Source organism: Meleagris gallopavo, chromosome 17, assembly GCF_905368555.1.
Source record: "Meleagris gallopavo chromosome 17, MGAL_WU_HG_1.1, whole genome shotgun sequence".
NCBI classification, from domain to species: Eukaryota; Metazoa; Chordata; class Aves; order Galliformes; family Phasianidae; genus Meleagris; species Meleagris gallopavo.
Window position 1 is genome coordinate 1,388,360 of NC_139420.1, and position 18,404 is coordinate 1,406,763.

The 18,404-nt window shown below is 43.0% G+C and overlaps 1 protein-coding gene and 1 long non-coding RNA gene across 3 annotated transcripts in view; both read left to right on the top strand.

Moving 5' to 3' along the window:
• Nucleotides 1–18,404, top strand: part of ZDHHC8 (zDHHC palmitoyltransferase 8) — a 91,068-nt gene that overhangs the window by 31,195 nt on the left and 41,469 nt on the right. The window lies entirely within an intron of this gene.
• Nucleotides 1,742–17,267, top strand: LOC104913524 (uncharacterized). The gene is made up of 3 exons (XR_795438.4): nt 1,742–13,031; nt 13,120–13,147; nt 13,697–17,267. It is a non-coding gene; the product is annotated as an uncharacterized LOC104913524 (long non-coding RNA).

The following is an 18,404-nucleotide window of genomic DNA, read 5'->3' on the forward strand; positions in this document are numbered from 1 at the left end:
GCTACATAAACAAGTCAGTGTCTGGCTTCAAACTTCTCTACATACCTATACCCAATTTGCTGAGCCGTAAGCTGAAGTAGGATATGAGAACCTGGTTCTTTCCTAATTCTGAGTGCATCTTTGTGGGGAAAAAAGAAAAGGTAGAAATATTCCACAGAGTTAAATAATATCCTAAGCATGCTTCACTAGGAGTGGATTTTGTTTTTTTTTTTTTTGCAGTAGATTCTCAGTGTATCTATGCTGTGGCAAGACCCTGGGCTTACGTGAGGTCAATCTTGGCATGGGGGCCTGTGGTCGTAACAGTGCCGTACTAAATGCTTCTAAGCTTTATCAGTGACTCCCATTGCTTCCATCTCAGTGAAAAGAGTACAAATGGCATCTGCTGAAGTGATAAACCAAGGCTCAAGAGCCATCGGTGTCTGAACTCCTTGCATTGCCTTCAAGAGGGCCATTTCCAGACAACACTGCCTGTTTCAGGTGTTGGGAGCAGCAGTGCTTGGTCAGCGGCCTCTGGCAGCCAGTGCTGCAGGGCTTGGCCTTGTCTGCTGTGGTCTTTGCACTGCCTTCCTGCCTGCAAACAGTGAGCTTTTAGTTCTGACGCGTGGTGAGATCAGACCTTACAGAAAGTGCAATGGAATGATCAAGTTGCCTAATTAGTAGCATACAAAGCAGATGATATAATTGCATCCGAAGGTGAAAACTACAGGTGTGAATACTTGGGCATGCTGTGTGGTACTAATTTTAGCCCAGTGTGGAGTTGTATTTTTACTGCATAAGTAATGTGAATAAATCTAAGAAACCCATAAAATGTTTCTTGATCAACTTCTAATCATGTGGCTCTGTAGAAGGGATTGAACCAAAGTCAAAGAAGAACAAAACAGATATGACATGAGCCTGGATTTGAGGTGGGTTCAGGCAGGCAGGGTCAGGTTTGCTGCCGCCTGGCGACTAGAAGCAGCCTGCCAGCAGGAGTTATGGATACAGGTTGGGTGCTGCTTGAATGACTCAGATATTAATGGTTCCCAGCTTCTCAGATATGCACCAGTGTTGAACTTCTAGTTGTTGCTTTTTAAAATCTTCTATGTTGGGCAACTTTTTATCTGTCTTTATTGCTCTTGGTATTCAAACAAAAGATGCCCAGATTGGATCTGAATACTGTACATGACTATTTGCCCTTTTTAGACTGCTTCCCAAAAAAATGCCAGGCTTCTGTGACTGCTCTGTCAGCTGAATAACTTCTGAGTTCATTGGTCAGCTTTAACCACATTTGAAAAGAGAGCTAGAAACCTGAAAAAGCATTGCTCTGTATGAAATAGGAGGGTGACATAAATTAATGTCTCAGCTCAGAAGAAGGCAGTGAGCAGGCAGTCTCCAGCTGTTCCACATCACTCGGCAGTAGCTGACCAGTGAGCTGGGCAGTGTGGACTGGGGTCATCTCCATCCTCAGGGCTGAGGGCTGCATGCAGCACGCACTGTGCTCTGCCTGCTGCCAGCACTTAGGGGAGAGCGCGGCTGTTGGAAGGGAGGGGTGAACTCATGAGAGGATAACGGATGCAAAATAGGAAATTCTTCACTTCTGTGCCTGTGAAGTCATTTTTGGTTTTGTTTTTTTCATATTCCCTATTACTAGAGTAAATAACTCAGTTCTGTGCAATCTACTCGAGTGTGATTATGAAATGAGATTGCTAACAGAACTCACTTATTTTCCCTTCTCTTGCATGTGGAAGTGATTTTCGTGTGTGTGTGTGTGTGTGTGCGCGCGCCAGTTTTTGAGTCAGAAGTTGTATCACACTTCTTTCAACACTAGCTTTTAGTCAACTCCCTTCTGTCCACCCATCTCTATGGGTATGATTGATTATTGATTCATTAGCAGTATCTTTTTCTAGTTCATACAACCTCAGCTTGCTAGGGGACTACAGTATCATTTTCCTGCAACTCTTGTCATGTTTTCCTCTTCATACATGAAATGTACACACACACACACACACACACACACACACACATTTCTAAAACAACATGTACTAAGAGAGATTAGTAATAACTGAGGATCTCAAGTGGAACTAAGTGATGAAGTCAAGAGGCTACCTCAGATGTGAAGCAAATTTTCTCTGAAATATAGCTCTGACCCTTGGGTTGCTTTTCTTTGGGGCTTGTCTGACTGCTTGAACTTAAGAAGATGAGGCGCTCTGTGATTTGATATTATTGCATTGAGGAACTTCATGGGTCATCAAATCCAGCCTTATGAAAAAAGTGCATTCAACCAAAAGCACAGCTGATAGATGTACCTGCCCTTCTCCTTATGTCTTGCTTTGAATTTCTTACAGACTTCCTGTGGATGTGAATGGAAAATTTTATCGTTGGTGCTAAATTACGATCTTGATAGGTGCCTGCCCTGAGCCGTACCATCAGTGACGCAGGAGTGACAGAATAGATAAAATGTGATGAATGAGTAGTCCTTACTTTTCCATAAGCATCTGCTGTTGGCCACTGTTAGAGACAGCAGACTGAGCCTGCTGGGCTTATGCTCTGGTTTAAAACAAATGTTATTTTCTTAGGAATTCTGATATTCCTCTCCCTTTGGAGCAGAGGGGAGTTAGAAAGGGGAGCCCCACATGGCTGGGCTGCTATAACACATCCTGCATGAGCCAAGGAGAAGGACTGTGACTTGTAAGCAGAACATTTGTGTTGCTTCTCTTTACCAAAGGTTTGATGGTTGTCTGCACATCATTTTTGTCTGCCATGTACCATTTCTCCTTCTCAAGGCAGGCAGCCTTGGCAAATGTATTCATCCTCTATCATGCTTATGTGTCAAGGAATATCTGTGAAAATGAGAGGCAAATCAATCAAGTTGTTTTTTGAACAAGAACCAGAAACTGCTGGGGGTCCGGTTCAGCACCCACCTTCTGAAGCAAAATGCTTGTTTTTAACTTCAACTTTGGAAAACAGTTGCATTAGTCAGATACACTACTGAGCCAGAGACACATGTAACCATGACTGGTTATGTGTGAAGTTTGGATCAAGACTTACGCATACCATGTTTGGGACTGTAAACAGCTAATGTACAGTCTAAGTTTTTACAGGGTCTTTAGATTTCGCTTGTGTAAATTGTGACCAGTGTGAATATCTGAAATTGTTCTTACAGTTAAGCTTATTTCTGAGAATAATAATGTCATGTTCGTGTTCAGTTTGCCATCAAAAAACTGCTATGTGAATATCTTCCCCTATGATTGTCTTTGCCTGTATATTATTTGTTTCTGTTTTACTGATTCAGTGCTTCTTTCTCCTTGATTAATTTGGATTTCTCAAGTTTCCCAGTGCTTACCTCTATGAATTTAGCAAGTTTAATCCTACTTATACCTGCACATGTAGGGTCTCTTCAGTTTTGGGTGTTAAAATTTGGTGAATTGTAAAAAAAAAAAAAAAAAAAAAAAAAAAATTGGAATAATCTTAGTGGATCTGTTTTTAACTGAATGTTAAGTCCACTTTTGATTTATTAAGGAAATGGAGGAAAGGACTGTTTTCCATCAAACATCCAGGGCAAGATGTGATTGGGATTATCTTTCAATTAAACTCGAATTATTTTCTTCATAAATGTTGGCTTGAGCTTTAGCCTTTTCTATTACCCCTCAATGGATCGTGTGAATGGACCTTGCACAGAGAGGATGTGATGATCTCTGATATTCACTGGCCTTGAAAACTCCTGAATAGAACAAATGTCTTTTTACCCTTTTTTAGTGCTTGGGTCTCATCCAAGGAAAGGCTGGGAATTAGCTCATCCTCAGGCGAAACCTGACTGCTTTCATTGGCTCTTGAATTATGAACTGAAACTTCATAATGGGGATGTAAGGTAAAGTAGGCTAGCCATAAAAGTTGCCTTGCTCTGTTTTTTGGATGAATGCAGCTAATAACACTGAAAAAGACTCAGAATATTCCAGGGTTTTTCTCTTAGCAAATTCATAGCACTAAATTGTAATTTCAGAAGAAGAATCTGTTGTACTGAGAGAAAATCTGCATGGGTCCTCACCAGTCTTGCTGATCTTCAGCTGAACTGAAAGAGGCCTTTCTGAAGTCACCACTGTATAAATTCACATCAGCCTGCTGAAGCCAGCTAGCATGTGCTCAGTGCCCTTTGTACGCTTCTGATGGGGCTTCAGAGAACTGGAATTATTTGTCACTGATGTCTTTGTCAAAGCAGCCATGCTCAGGGTGAGGGAGAGCCATCTGCTCCCGCAGGGTTAAGCCAAGCGGTGCCCATGAGCTTGCTGTGCTTCACCGCTGGGGCCTCCGTGGGCATTTCTGCATTTCCTTCACCAGCAACAAAATTAAACACTTGTTCAGGGTATTTTTGCCTACGGATAGAAGAGGGGGATGGAACTAAGATCCGTAGTATCTCAAAATTGAACCATAGATTAAATATCATTTTGCTTAAGGAATGTAATAAATATTTATTTGGTGAATTGGAAATGTCAGCAGAAAAGATAAATAAAAAAATAGTTCAAGGTTTCCTTTTTTTTTTTTTCCCCTTTTGTTTCCTTTGACTTTTCCTTTAGGACTTTATTATTAACAATGAAATAACAAACTTGCTTAAGGGCAGAATTGCACGCTGAGGAGCATAACGGCGGTTATAAAAACAATGTTTTCCTCCCTGTATGCCAGACAGCTTAAATTTTAACCCTGTAAAGCGGAATCCACAAAGTGGGCCATATGAATTTTTGCTGATAAGGTTTTGAATTAATCCCATTTTGTACAGACCTGTGCTTGCGGAAGCTTAGGAAAATCCATCACGGTTGCAGATTGTTTTCCAAGTAATATCCTCACAGACCACAAAGCCTTTCTTTTTATGATAAATGCATAAAGGTTTTTGCTGAACTTCAGTTTTAAGCCACTCCATCTCTAATCTTCGTCGCTCGGTTTTTAAGCAGGCTTTGGGTGTCTGGCTGAGCCGTAGCAGCGCTGACATAGAGATGGCGCAGCTCAAGGTGGGGGAGTGGAGCTGGGGGAGGTTCAGCCTCGACACAGCTTGCATTTCCCTCCTCTTTGGTACAACCGAAGCTCTTATTTCCTGCACAGACAAGCAGGCAGCGTGATTCTGAATATCTGGGTGGAGGATAATATACTGCAAAATAATTCAACCATAATCCCTAAGGATGGGATAACAAATAGCATCCCTTCTGTACAGGCAGCTGGAATTACTTAGAAGGTGTAAAGCAGCTCAGTGCTCTGAGGAGCTGCCTTTATAACATGCTTTTAAGTAGGCACGTCTGTAACTTTGCAGATGACGCTGCTTGCAGGCACAGAGGTGGCTGCAGGCTTGTTGGCTGTGCTGAGGGCTGACGAAGTGCTGCAGCCTGCTGGCACTGTGCCCAGAGCTGCAGGCGCATTGCAAGGCAGCTCAGGAGGGCAGATGCTGGCTTGCAGTCACCCATGCATTGTAGTTGCCTGTCTTTCCCGGCTGCCCTTGAGAAGATTACAGCATTAAGTAAATGTTTTTCTTGATACTGGTATGATTTTTAATCTGACTGGTTAAGAGTCAGTTAAGCGGTAGCTCAAGGAAGAGCTGGCTCTGCATCCAGAGGGAAAGCTTTAAGTAAAAATAAATTTAAAACTTTCCTTAAAAAAACCATGTAACTGCACCCAGGCTGATGTTTGCTAAGAGCACTTCAGTGGTAAGGTGGGGCCTTGGCCTGTTCTTGTTTCTCAGTTCTCCAGCCTGGGCCCTGCTGGTAATGCATGCAGAAGGGGAGGTAGGAGGGAGCACGCAACAGGATGGCAGGAATGGCTGCAGGTGTCTGCTGGGCTCCAGCTGTTCAGAATCAGCTGGCCCAAATCCAATCCGAGTTAATGGGATCACAGAATGGAGGTTTATATGCCAGATAATGAAGTGAAGCCCTATGGAAGCGAGTGCTTTTAATTTTAGTTTATACTCATTGCAAGTCTTTGGAGAAATTAAGTTCCTTTTGCTCCTAAGAAGGTATAAATGAGAAGTGCACCTTTTACGCAGATGAATATGTGAATGGTGAGGAACTAATCTGATCTATTAGTATAATTGGAACTATGTCTGCTTAACGCTTTGAGCCAAACTGCATTAGGTTTAGAAATAATTTTCAGTTTAAAAAGCTGCACTTGAAAATAGTTCTATTTCTGAGCAGAGTATTTAATGCTGAATGACCAAAGAGCAATGTGTGGCTTTATGAGAACCGCTCTCCACTGCGCAGCGCAGGTCTGGAAGCTGGGCATGCTCTGCATCTGCCCTCATTGCCAACCTTCTGCAGGCCAAACAGTTCCCAACATGATACTGAAATAAACAAATAAAAGATTCTGTGTTGATTGATACTTTTGTAGTGCTTTTCTTAAACTGTTACGTCGGCTGTACTGGGTCCATCTAGCCCTATATCCTGTCTCTGCCTGTAGCCAGCAAGAGTTGCCTGGAGAGCAGCATTGCAATAAGCCAGAGAGGATGCTGGGCCAAAATATTTTCCCTGCTTCCTGTGACCGCAGTCCAGAGTGCTTCAAAATCAGTGGTATATTGCCCAAGGATGGCAGACACACAGGGCTGGCGCCGGGCTGAGTCTGCAGCATCAGGCTGGAAGGAGGTGTCCCGCACATGCGTGGAGCAGCAGTGCAGGTTCCAGGTGGGATCCTTGCTCTGCTCGTACGTCATCAGCGTAGTTTGGGTGCTGGACAGACGTCCCACTCCAAAGCCAGATATTCGGAGCTTGACTGGGAAGAGAATTTGCTTCTCTGAGCTCAAGCAATAGTACGTTTTAGGGTTAATTGATAAGGGGATGACTCTAATGTAAAATGATGGTTGTAATGAGGCTAAAGAAGTTATCACCTTTTGTAGCCAGAAAACTATCCAGCTGCGGTGGAAAGCCAAAATCTGCAAAGGAGAACCCTCCTCCAGAAAAGCACGGGGGCACCAGGTGCTGTCAGGAACTGTTCTGCTCTTGGAGAAGTGCTGGTCCTACTCTTCATTGCATTTTCAGGCTGCCACTTTTCTTCCTGAAGGTCCTTGTTCTAGAGGAGGATGAGGAGGTCATAGGAGTGGACACCCATGCTGCTGTGAACTTAGAAAGCTTTTCAGTTTGCCAGACTCTGGCAAAAGCCTCTGATCTGCACTGCACAATCGAGCCTCAGTTCACGCTGGCAGTGGAGGCCTGTAGCTGATAACGTGGGCAGCTTCAGGCTGTCCTGAAGGGTTTTGTGCAGCGTGTGCCTCTGCTGCGCTCACTGGCCCTTGCCTTTCTCAAAATGTTAAGTATTCAGCCCTACTCCACTGCATTATCTCACAAATCTCCTTTTGTTTGGCGCTTTTCTGAAGCGTGCATTGTGTGCAGTGGCACAAATGGTGGCTGAGCTGCATTTGCAGTGTGCTCGGAGGCGCTCTGCAGCACGGCCCGCTGCGGGCTGCTTCGTGCTCTTGCATGGCCTCCTTGCCTGAAACCTGTGAATGGAAGCACAGAAGCACCACAGCTTTTATTTGGTGGTGGCTGTGTCATGCTCCTATTCCTGGAGCTGTCAGACGGAAGGGAGCTAATCTGATAACCCGTAATAACTTTGTCTTCTGTGATCTTGCTCGATAGCTGTGCTTTAATGCCCAATTCCTTATAGAGTGGGCCGGAAAGGAAAAAAAGTCCTGTTCAGGCTCAAATCCTGTGCAGCCAGGCTGCTAAGTTTTCATCAAAAGCAGGAAACAGATGGACAGGCACAGCTGCAGGAGGTGCTGCAATACTGAAATACTCTCCAGGCATGTGCATGCAGGGACATCAGCACAGCAGTGCTGCTCTGCACTGTGTGGACGGGCAGCCCTGCAGCCCGCAGTGCTGCTTCCCAGAGGCACTGCTGCACATACGGCTCCAGGGCTCTGGGCCAGCTTGCTGGAATGGTGTTAAAATATGGGGAAGGCAGACGCATCAAAGACTAAGTCTTGTGTTTGTGCAGCGTGCTGAGGGCCCTGTCCTGGGGAGCTTCCCTTGTATCCTCTCCAAACACACCTTCTTACTTTCTGTTGAGTTCTCCTTTGCAATCTATACAGCTACATAACAAAGGGGTCTTGTGAGCTGATGGAGTCTCAGAGGCAGCCAGAGAGACCTCTGGGATGACCGTTCTTATGTGCTGGGGACAGAAGAGCAAAGAGGGTCTGCAGCCAAGCAGTGCCCCAAATCTGTGTCCAACCACTCAAACAGAGTCTGATATGCAGTCATTGCTCAAGGGATACGCTGTAAAAATTAGTCTGTATATTGTTTATTGGACTTCTCCTGTTTGCTTGAAAGGTGCAAATATTTAGATCTCTTCCAGAACAGATCTGAGTTATTTTTCTCATTTGGGAGGTTTATTTTCTTAAGCGGTTCTGTATTTTTTCTTTCTTTGTATAGTTTTTTACAGAAAGTAAAGATATTTTCCGAGCAAGAAGTCTACATAAACACAACTGTGTAGAGGGGAGAATGTGTTTCGCTGCCTGCTTTCCCTTTTCTAAAGACAAAAGATCCTTATTGAAATGTGCTTCCTTTCTGCCTGCTAATGGGTTTGCCTTCCTTCCTCCTCACAACGAGCTCAGCATTCTCCCATCCTGTTGGGTATGAATTTCAGCCTGGACTGTTCTCCCTGTTGAGGTGTTGAGTCATTGGCCTTGAATGGGAGCTGCAGCGGGACTGGGGGACTCTGGGGCTTGGGAAGTAAGAGGCTGTCCAGCCATGTGGTGGTAAGTGGGATGAATTTTAAAAAACAAGCGTAAGGTGCTATTCACTTTTGTCTGAGGCTCCTCATACTCTTTTCCTAGCTTTATTTCTGGACACTTTCTTACGTTATGGAGCTGGATGAATTCCAAAACATTATACATGAAATACCCCAAGGAAGGGGTGGTTCCTGTCAGTCAATAGCAGTGTTCCATTTTAAGCTGTATCAGGTTGAAGGGGAAAAAATCTTGTACTGTGTTACTGGAACTCTTTTGTGTCTTGGAGGAAAGATACTGAAAGTCTTTCTCTAAAGGCTGTGTGGGAATTATGTCCTAAAGTCTGGATATTCTCCTGAGCTTAATTGTGCTAATTCATAGAAATGCTAAACTCACTAAACTGGACAGCAGAGCTGCAAATTTGGCTGTAAGTGCAGATAGTGTATTGCTTTGTGTGCACTGCGATTCCCAGCACTGGGCTGGGCTGTACACTTCGCAAGAGTTAGAGAAATGGACAATAATTAAAGCAGGCTTTGCTATGTGCAAAACAGAAAGGAGCTAAACAAGTCAGAAGAAAGCTTCCCATGCTTTTCCCATGCTTCCCAAGTGTAGCATACTTTTAGTTACGTTTTTAGAGAGATTTGGAAGAGTAGCTTTTGGAATGGTATTTACGCTGATTGTTCAGTTTTCATGAAAGTGCTTTCAAGAGCGCTCAAACTCCCACTAATGAGGAAAGAGGTGCTCGGAGTAGACTACAGAATTCTGCCATATTCCCCTTCGATGCCCTTTTCAGCACAGTTCTTCAGACAGAAGTAATGAGAATTACTTCTGACAAATCTAGGGGGATTTGGGAACTTCTCCCTTCCCTATCTCTCAGCTTAGAGCTGTAGTTCCTCTGGAAATATTTGCAAAAAGAAAATCACGAGCTTCTGTGATGGATCACTAATCTGTCCATAAGGAAAGAGCGATGAGAGGGACAAATGTGTCGCTTGAGCACACGGTGGGGAGAGGCCTACGAGGTCTCATTGACTGCTTGGTTAATGGCAGCATACTGAACTGTCAGGCGGGCTCATTAGGGACACGCTGCTAATTCAGTCAGGCAACGGCTGCCAGGCTGCGTTGTGCGGAGCTGAGCAGCACGAGCAGAGCCTGCAAGCAAAGCTGCTGGAATCCGCTTTTGTGCTCCCTTTGGACAGCTGTCCTCCCTTGTTGGCTTCTTTCCCCAGTTCTAACTGGCCACGTGGAGTTTTGGCACTGTTCGTGTTGCCTGAAGATTAATTGTAGATTGCAGAAGTAATCCAACTAGCGCTAACCTGAGTAACCCTGCTTCTCTTCCCAGCTGATTTTGCATACATACCTTTAGTCACAGTGTCAGAGCCAGCGTTAATTCACTGCGTCTGGTGACTTAATTGGAAATTGGTTTGAGCTCATTCTCTTTAAACCCTAATTTGAAATGCTGTAGGTGTTTTCCTTATCTTCACTGCTCACATCTGCTTGGCAGCATATGCTGAAGTTTGCATTTCTTTTCTGCTGTCAAAAAGACAACCTTAGTCTCCTGGCTTGATTTTTCAGTTACGTCTCTCTGGAGCGATGCCCAAATGACAGGACAGATCTTTAGCTTAATGACCTGGAGATACAAGGAAGGCCTCGTGCCTTCTCAGACGTCACATGAAAATCTTTCCCAAGAATTAAAATTCACCAAAGAACTGCAGGTGGTTTCAGAGTTACCGCAGTATTTGCCTTGTAAATCCACCGCAACCCCTGGAAGGACTTGGTACTGAGCTGTAATGCAAAGGGATGGCTTTTGGAGCAGAGAAGAAAGAGCAGTGATGGGGAAAACCCGTTATGTGCAGCCCACAGGAGCTGGCATCCTGTTTTTTGTGTGATGGACCCAAGTGATTCCTTGGGTGATTATCATGGAAGGTTGAACAAGGGTAAGAGATTGTTTCTGGCTCATAAAGGGAGCAACTAGATTGTGTCTGTGCTGTTTTTTTTTTTAACGTGCATAAGAATATAAAGTTAATTGAGGAGTTGGAACCCAACAGAGGGTTTTCTGATTCTCTACCATCTGTTTGCCTTTATGACTCCAGCTCCTCTCCTATTCTTGGGGATGATTTTCCCTGACATCTTCAGTCTTATTAAAGCTTATTTTTGTTTCTGCCCAGTCTTCTGCCAGAGAAAGGCTGAAATGGATAAGTTTCTGGTAATCGTTTTCTGTGTTTTCACCTGATTTGTCTCATTGTTTTAAGGCTAGGTCACATACTTAAGGATTTCAGATGTGATCAGAAATGAAGCAGAGCAAGGTTTCCCAGGAGATGACTGTGTGTGCTTGTGCAGAATATGCTTCCCAGGGAAATGGTCTGCAGAATTACCTTGCAGAATGCTGCACAGCTCCAGCACGTGTGTCACTAACTGTCCATTCACAATTGATGATTTCTCCAGGTAATGCTCTCATCCAGCCAGACTCTGTCAACACACCAGGAGGCTGCCCTCCTTCCCAGAAACAACAATTCCTGCCTCTGCCTGTTCACATGGAGGGATATCTGTGTAATTTAGGGAAGGGAAACAGTATTTTTCTAAGAATGGAAAAATACTTGCTGTGTGGGAGGGAAAACTTCTTGCGACCAAGCACTGAGTTTTCTCAATTCACTTTGTGGGGGGTTTCTATTAGAGTAAGGCTGGAGGAGGGAGGTCTGAGATGGTTCTGGGAAGCTTTGACTCAGAAAGGGGAGAGTGATTCATAGATTTTTAGTACTGTTATTTATTAAAGCCAGAACAGACCATTGGACCTAGTCTTTTTCTTATCTTTCCTTTTGAAAATGCAAAGCACTTATGCAATGACCCCGAAAGAGTCTGTGGGTTTAAACTTAGGTCTTTCGGCATTAAAATATAAATCCCAGTGGTGGAAGCCAGCCTACCACTATTTTAAAGAAGATTTATGGTCAGTTACTTCTGGAGTCTTGATGGAAGAGTTCATTCATTCAAGAGTTGTTAATTTTCAGAGGGAAATGCTGCTTACCAAGGAAATCAGCTTTTTTAGGAGGAGCCTTTTTCTTCTCCCTGATTTGGAAGTGCACATTTACTTCTCCATAACTTCATTGTTAATACTCAAAATAGACGATGAGCTGCAAGATGTACCTTAGAAAAAAAGATTTAAAGCTCATATTTTCCTTTAAGCTTGCCTTACACCGAAGGCTCACACAGCCCCTGTACATTTGGATATGCTGTGTCAGTGGCTGAGAGTCAGAAAAGCTTCCAAGCTTCCAGCAGTCCATGGTGGATCCTGGAGCAAACAGCTTCATTACCCTCCTGAAAACACTGCTAGTAGGGCGATCTCATCACGTCTAAACTACTGCCTTGAATTTGGTTTGTACTGAGTCAGTAAAGCTAGGTAATGCCTTAATCTTGGCAGAGGTAGGGAATGCATGCAGAGGCTCTTCAAGAGAGAAAAATGATAGAGAAAGGACAAACATCCACTGTCACAACAAATAGAGGAACTTGGACTTGGAGCTGTGTTTAACTGCACTGGGGTAGACAAATCTTCCAGAACTGTGCATCAGACACTTCTGACAAACACAACATCTGTCCTAGAAGGATTTAATTATGTGAAATAAGCTCAAGATAAACTGATTTGTGTCAGTAGCTGTAATAAACACATTCTGCATGGTTAAGAAGTCTCCAAGGCTTTGGATAATCAACTGAAATCTCAATTCAGTTTAATCTCTGATAAGCGTTTATCAGTAATTTTAGACATTTAGTTGACTTGTAAGCAATCCTGTAAGATTACCAAAACCAATTTCTTGATTCACAATTATTACTGCATTCGAAACTTTTTTGCTTAAATATCCAGAGTGTGGTTCCAAAAAAGTATTTCCCTGGGAATGGTTTTGCTGCTTGGGAAAAATCTCACACAGGTGCAACCAATTAGAAAAGCCAGACTCCTTTTTTTTGTAATGAGAATAGCAAAAAAGAATCCAAAGAAGAGGTGGTGGTATGTTGCCTTGCCAGCAAGGGAAGTCAAGAGGACTGCAAACATTAATGGAAGTAGAATTTTGGAGGGAAAAAGCTACAGTCTGCTGTGAGATGTACACAAAATTTTCTGGTTTACAGAACCAATAGTTTAAGAAGCCAACAGAAATATGCCAAGAAAAACTTTCAGTCAAACAACCTAACCTGGTTACTGGAGAACGTTGCACTCTTTTGTGGAGGAGCTGACCGTGGATACAAGTCCTCTGCCATGCAAGAAGACTTGCTCTGCTATAACCAATTTCAACTGCAGCAGCCAACGTCGGTTCCTCAGATTGAATGACACCAGTGCCAAAGGATAGTGACCTTCTTCAGCTGAGAGGAACAGAGCTGGGTGAGTGGTTATTTTGACAAATTCTCCTAGCTGCATCCCCGCCCTCAATCTGACAGTACAACACTGATGTATTCCTCTTCTCTTCTAGGAATGAGAATTTGGCATCCAGCAAGAAGGTAAGCAGCTTATTTAGTTATAACAAATCCCACATCCATTCCAAAAAGTTTGTCCTAGAAATCTTTTCAATCTGAAATTGAAGTAAGTCTCAACTAATTTCTCATGCAAAGGATTCTGCTCATATGTTTCTTTTTTGTTTTGTTTCAATTTAATACCTTATGTACATGCAGAATATAATAACTTACTCTTTTGTCTCCCTGGCTAAGGAAAATTCATTGTGTATTTTTGCTTTGCCCCACTATTTTGAGAAATTCATTTCACCTACCAAAATGATTACATGTCCATCAGTCCAAAGTCCAACTCCTTACCACTGTTATATATACTGGATAAATTGAAGCCAGACTATCTCAAATATATGTTTCTGTGACACACCAAAATGTTTGGTAGGATTGTAACTGTAGATGGAACTGAGAAGTATTTTATAGTTGAGCAAATAAAACAACCAATCTTCCCCTGCTGCCTCCCCCTCTCATCATTCTTAAATCCACTGCAAACTGTGGATTTAAGTGATTTAAAGTGTATAACCATTATTTGATCTTTTCCTACAGCATCCATAGGAGCCTGCTGAAGCAGCTACCTGAAGCAGTCCTCTCAGCACTCTCAACCTGTAGCCTTGTGTGCCTCATCTCTGGATCACCACTGCCTTTGGGCTTTCTCCTGGCCCTGAGTCAGTCTGCTCGCTGTTAAACGTTCTCCCATCTGTTTTTGGCTGCACGCTGGATTTCTGCTGGACCCTGAAAGCAGTGAATAGTTGTGAAGGAAAATTATGCAATTGAAGCAGAATACAATTTGAAGAGCCCTCCATGTGGGGTTGCTGAGTACTGGAAGCCTCCCTTTTCAGCATTCATGGTTCTTTAGTTACTTCAGTGCCCCGGTATGCAGAGCTGGCTTCCTTGGCTCTGGTTTTGTCTCAGTTTTTTTTCCACTCCTCTTTCCTCAGACCTGTCATTCCTCCTCAGCTACTCTTTTTCCTCTCTGCCTCAGGTGCCATCTCCCTTCTGTGCAAAAAACCTGACTTCTAAATCACAGTTGCATTTTTTGCATTTTAGTGTTAAATTTCATTTTATTTTTAATGCAACCACATTGCATATCTTTTTTGGGGTCACAGAAGCATGTTTGGAGTCTTTCAGTGGTCACTGCCAGGTTCTTCTCCAAACAGAACTGAAACCAGTATGTTGCTCTCTGTACTAGACCCTTCCTAGCAGCCGTGTTATGCAGCTCCTCATAAAATGGATCCCTGATTAGGATTTTTGAATAGCTCAATCACTGAAAAAATTGCATTTTGAACAAGCTAGAGCTATTTTTAAAAAATTGGGATAATGTGTGATGAAAAGTTTGAGTCTGAAGAAATATCAGTGACAACACCCTTCAGAAATTTAGGCCCAAAACATGGTCAACGTGAGTATCACAGTTATGAACTTACTGGAATTTAATTGAACAATAAGTTTTTTTGTTTTTTTGTTTTTTAAATACTATAAAAATTTTTGACAAAGATTGAAAATCGTGCTCAGAACAGTCATCCAAAATGGTACAATTTTAGTTAATTTGCATGAAACAGAGGGCAGGTTCTTTGTTTTGGAATTGTCTAGCAGCAAGTTTGGGGCAATGTGATCCTGAATAAGAAATCAACATCAGAGCACAGCTGCCCAGACGACATGAGTAAAAACCATCCTCTGCTCTCACTGTCACTGGTACAAACTACAATACAGCCTGGTATATTGGGCCAGTGGGGTGTGAATTGCCATCCTCTTCCTGCCATGCAAGGTGCTCCCTTGGTGAGGTTGCAGAAGCACTAGTTGGTGTGCCACCTGCAGTGCCTTCTGCTGTGCTGGGAGCTCTACAGACTTTAATAGTGTTAAAGTGAAAAGGAAAATGTACTTCATCTGGGCTATTCTGCATTACAGTGTTAGCAGCTGCATTTTCAGTATTTTGCAAATTTGGCTACGTGCTTTGTTGCTGCAGCTGCTGGCACCAAACAAAAAAGATAAGCATACATTAAGGCAGGGAAACAATTGTTGCTTCTGCTCCATTAAACTGGAACACATGATTAATGTACCAATAGCTACTTTGTCAGACAAACTCCATGCTTGAATGTTTTCCAAATCATAAAACAAGACCAAAGATTTATAATTTTGTGTCACAACTCATAAATCCAGATCTCCTCTTGTCCTTCTACTCTGTGTGGATGGCTTGTAGAGGAAATTGTGGTGGTTTGGTTAAGTCTACATTTCAGCAGTCAGTCCTCTTAGGTCAGACAGGTAAGAAATATCTGTAATTGTCTGAGCAATTTGGCAGTTGATCTCATACTTAAATCACATTTTCCCCTTTGAAAGTTGGAAATGTCCATGTATAAATGAGACTCACAATCCGCATACCTCTGCCCTTGTGAATTAGACAAGGTATCACTTGCTGTTACATCGCAACTCCTGCTGCAAGATAAGAACAAGTTGTTACCTTGATGTAGTAAAGGAGAACAGCTTGATGTTCTTCTAAAAGCATATACCTTTTTAGTATACTTTTCTAGAGTAAAACAAGGCTCCTGACTGTTCATTATAAGAAATAAAGCTGAACACATTTTGAAATGAGTCTTCTGAAAGCAGAATTTGGCAAATGGGCAGCAGTGGGAGATTTAAACTGATGTCTGGTGACCTTTGCATTAACAAAGCAAATGATTGCTGTTTGCTAAAATTGTATTAGCGTTGGATGCTTCTGGTACGGACTGAGCAAATGAAATTTAAATGGCTGTCTGACAATCAGTAAACTTTACCTTTTGATTGAGTCTACAAATGCTATAGCATAGGCCTCCGGGCAGAAGTTTGAGGCGCTGCTTTTTTTGATGACCACATGATTTAATTCTTCCAGAAAGTGATTTTGTTTGTAGTAGAAAAGCGTGATGAGAAGAGGTAAAACCCTGGTACGGAGTTAAGATCAGTTCCCGCACGTTTCATTCCAGCATGGTGCATCCTTTGGTTGCCACGGTACTTGTTTGAGCATCCTGGGGAAGTGGCTGTCTGCCACAAAGCAGGGGTTGCACCACCGTGTACTCCTGCTCAGGAAGGACCAAACATAGCAGTAGCTGTCACCTTTTGCGTGGCCCTTAGTAGGCAGAGGCAGAAGCAGGAAAGAGGGCCTCAAGTGAAGCTGCTCCCGGATCAAAAAATACCCCCACTGTCTTCACTATGGTACTACTGTAGCACCATGAAAAATAGAAACACTGTTTTCTGGCGGTACTTTCTGCAACCTCTTTTACTCTTGCGTTCCTCTGTTCCTCTTTCTGTGCTGTATGCTCTTCTACATTCAGTCACCCCTTCTGATTTCACTTATTATTCCTGTATACACTTAATCCAAGGTCATCTGTTTTAATGACTCTTTTTCCTTTACTCCCTGGGAAACATCTGCATTCTTCTTGTTCTCTTCCCAGGGCTTTTTTATATGGCATCACCAACACTTTTTAGCAGGCTGCGAGCCTCCCCGTGCTGCCAGCCAAGCCAGTCCCCCTGAGCAGCAGGCTGGTCAGCCTCACCTGCGTGTTTCCCCTCTGGGATGTTCCTGGTGGCTGCTGCCCTGTTCAGTGCAGCATGTCCCAGTTTCTGTGCATGTGCTGGGGTTACAAGAAGGGTTGGCATAGAAAGCAATCTGGCATCTTCCACAGCTCTCCTTGTTATTTTTTTTTTTCCCCTTGTGAAGGAATTTAAGTATCCATTTCAGGAAAATTAACCCATGTGGAACATTTTTTTTAACATCTTTGGAGGAATACAGGATAGCGTTTTCTTGCAAGTCTTATCTGGACAGCTTCTGGAAGCTGCACAGAGTAAGCTGGGGCTGATTGGCAGCTGTCAGCCACTGGTTATATGTGTTCAGTGTTTTCTTAGGCAGGATGAACTGCCGGCTGCTGCTCTCTGGGATGTAGCAGGAGGCAGGGCAGCGTTTTCATTTAATTGCTTGTGGAGATAGCTGCAGGATTGTGGTGTCAAAATATTGCTAGGTCTCCGGGGATTTCTTGTCATTTTGTTGCCACAATAAGGTCATAGTTGTCACAGTGGCTTAGTGCAGCCACAGAATATGTGTGCGATTATTTATGCAACCTGCAAATGTAGTGCAGTAATAAAATGCAGTGTTGATGTGTCTGTGATTCTCATTCATTTGCGTATTCTAATGCTTTTGTCCTCTGCAGTATTATTTAAATGCTTATTTCTCATGTTTGAGATCTATGAAGATGTTATATTTTATCAGAGCGGCTGTATTTTGCAATATCTTAAATATGATTCTGCTTGTGGGTTTGTGTCTTTCACCACCTTTATTACCCAGACATTTCAGTTTGATGAATCCATATTTATAAGGAATTTGTTCCACAGTAGATCTGCCATTGCATTGTTAATACCAACATGACAGGCAGCCTGCAAACGAGGTGTCAAGCATATCTAGGCGTTTCCACTTGAGTTTTCTCAACTGTCCTAAAGCCTGGCCAGTCCGTGCTGTGGAGCATTTGCAAAGTGATGTGAACACAGTGCAGAGGTACTGAAGAATTACAGGACAGCAAACACTGGAGATAAAAATGGGGTTACTCTGTCTCCACCCCTCACCAGAGCAGGCCCAAAGCTGGCTTTGCTTGAGAACTGAAGGATTTCTGCCTTTCTGTGTCACAGGAGATCCTATTCAGGTTTGTGTTTTCTGCATGCATAATATTAGCCTTTAGCAGGAGTGGATTTTTTTTCAGCAGAAATGAGCTTAGTTGCTTAACGTGCAAAAATTCCTTTCTCTCTATTGTAGTTTTGAGGGCCCTTTACCCACACTATAATCTTTGTGTCTTTCCTCTTGTCTCCTGTGAGATGGTGCAGTTCAAGCGTCAGGGTTGAATCAGAAGAGCTCTTGCCCTGTGAACAATATGAACAATGCTCCAATTACTCTCTTGCCTGTATGTGAAAGATTAGACCATGGACTCTTAGCTGAAAACACCCCTGGCAGCTTGCTAACATGCATGGGCTTGCTGGCCCAAGCAGAATTGCTTACATTAGTAAAAACATCAATGTGAACTTGCTGTACCACTTACCAAAGTCACAGCACTGCAGCCATTGCAGGGCATGGCTGGAGTAGCTTTCCTGATGCTTCTTTGTGCTTTTATTATTTGCATTTGTCATGGCTTCAGTGCATCTCACTTCTACCTTCATTTTTGTTTAGTTTTGTTCATCTGTTATGATATATTTGAAAAATTCATGATTCTGTAAGTTGCAGTTTTTTCTCCCAGAACTTAAACTA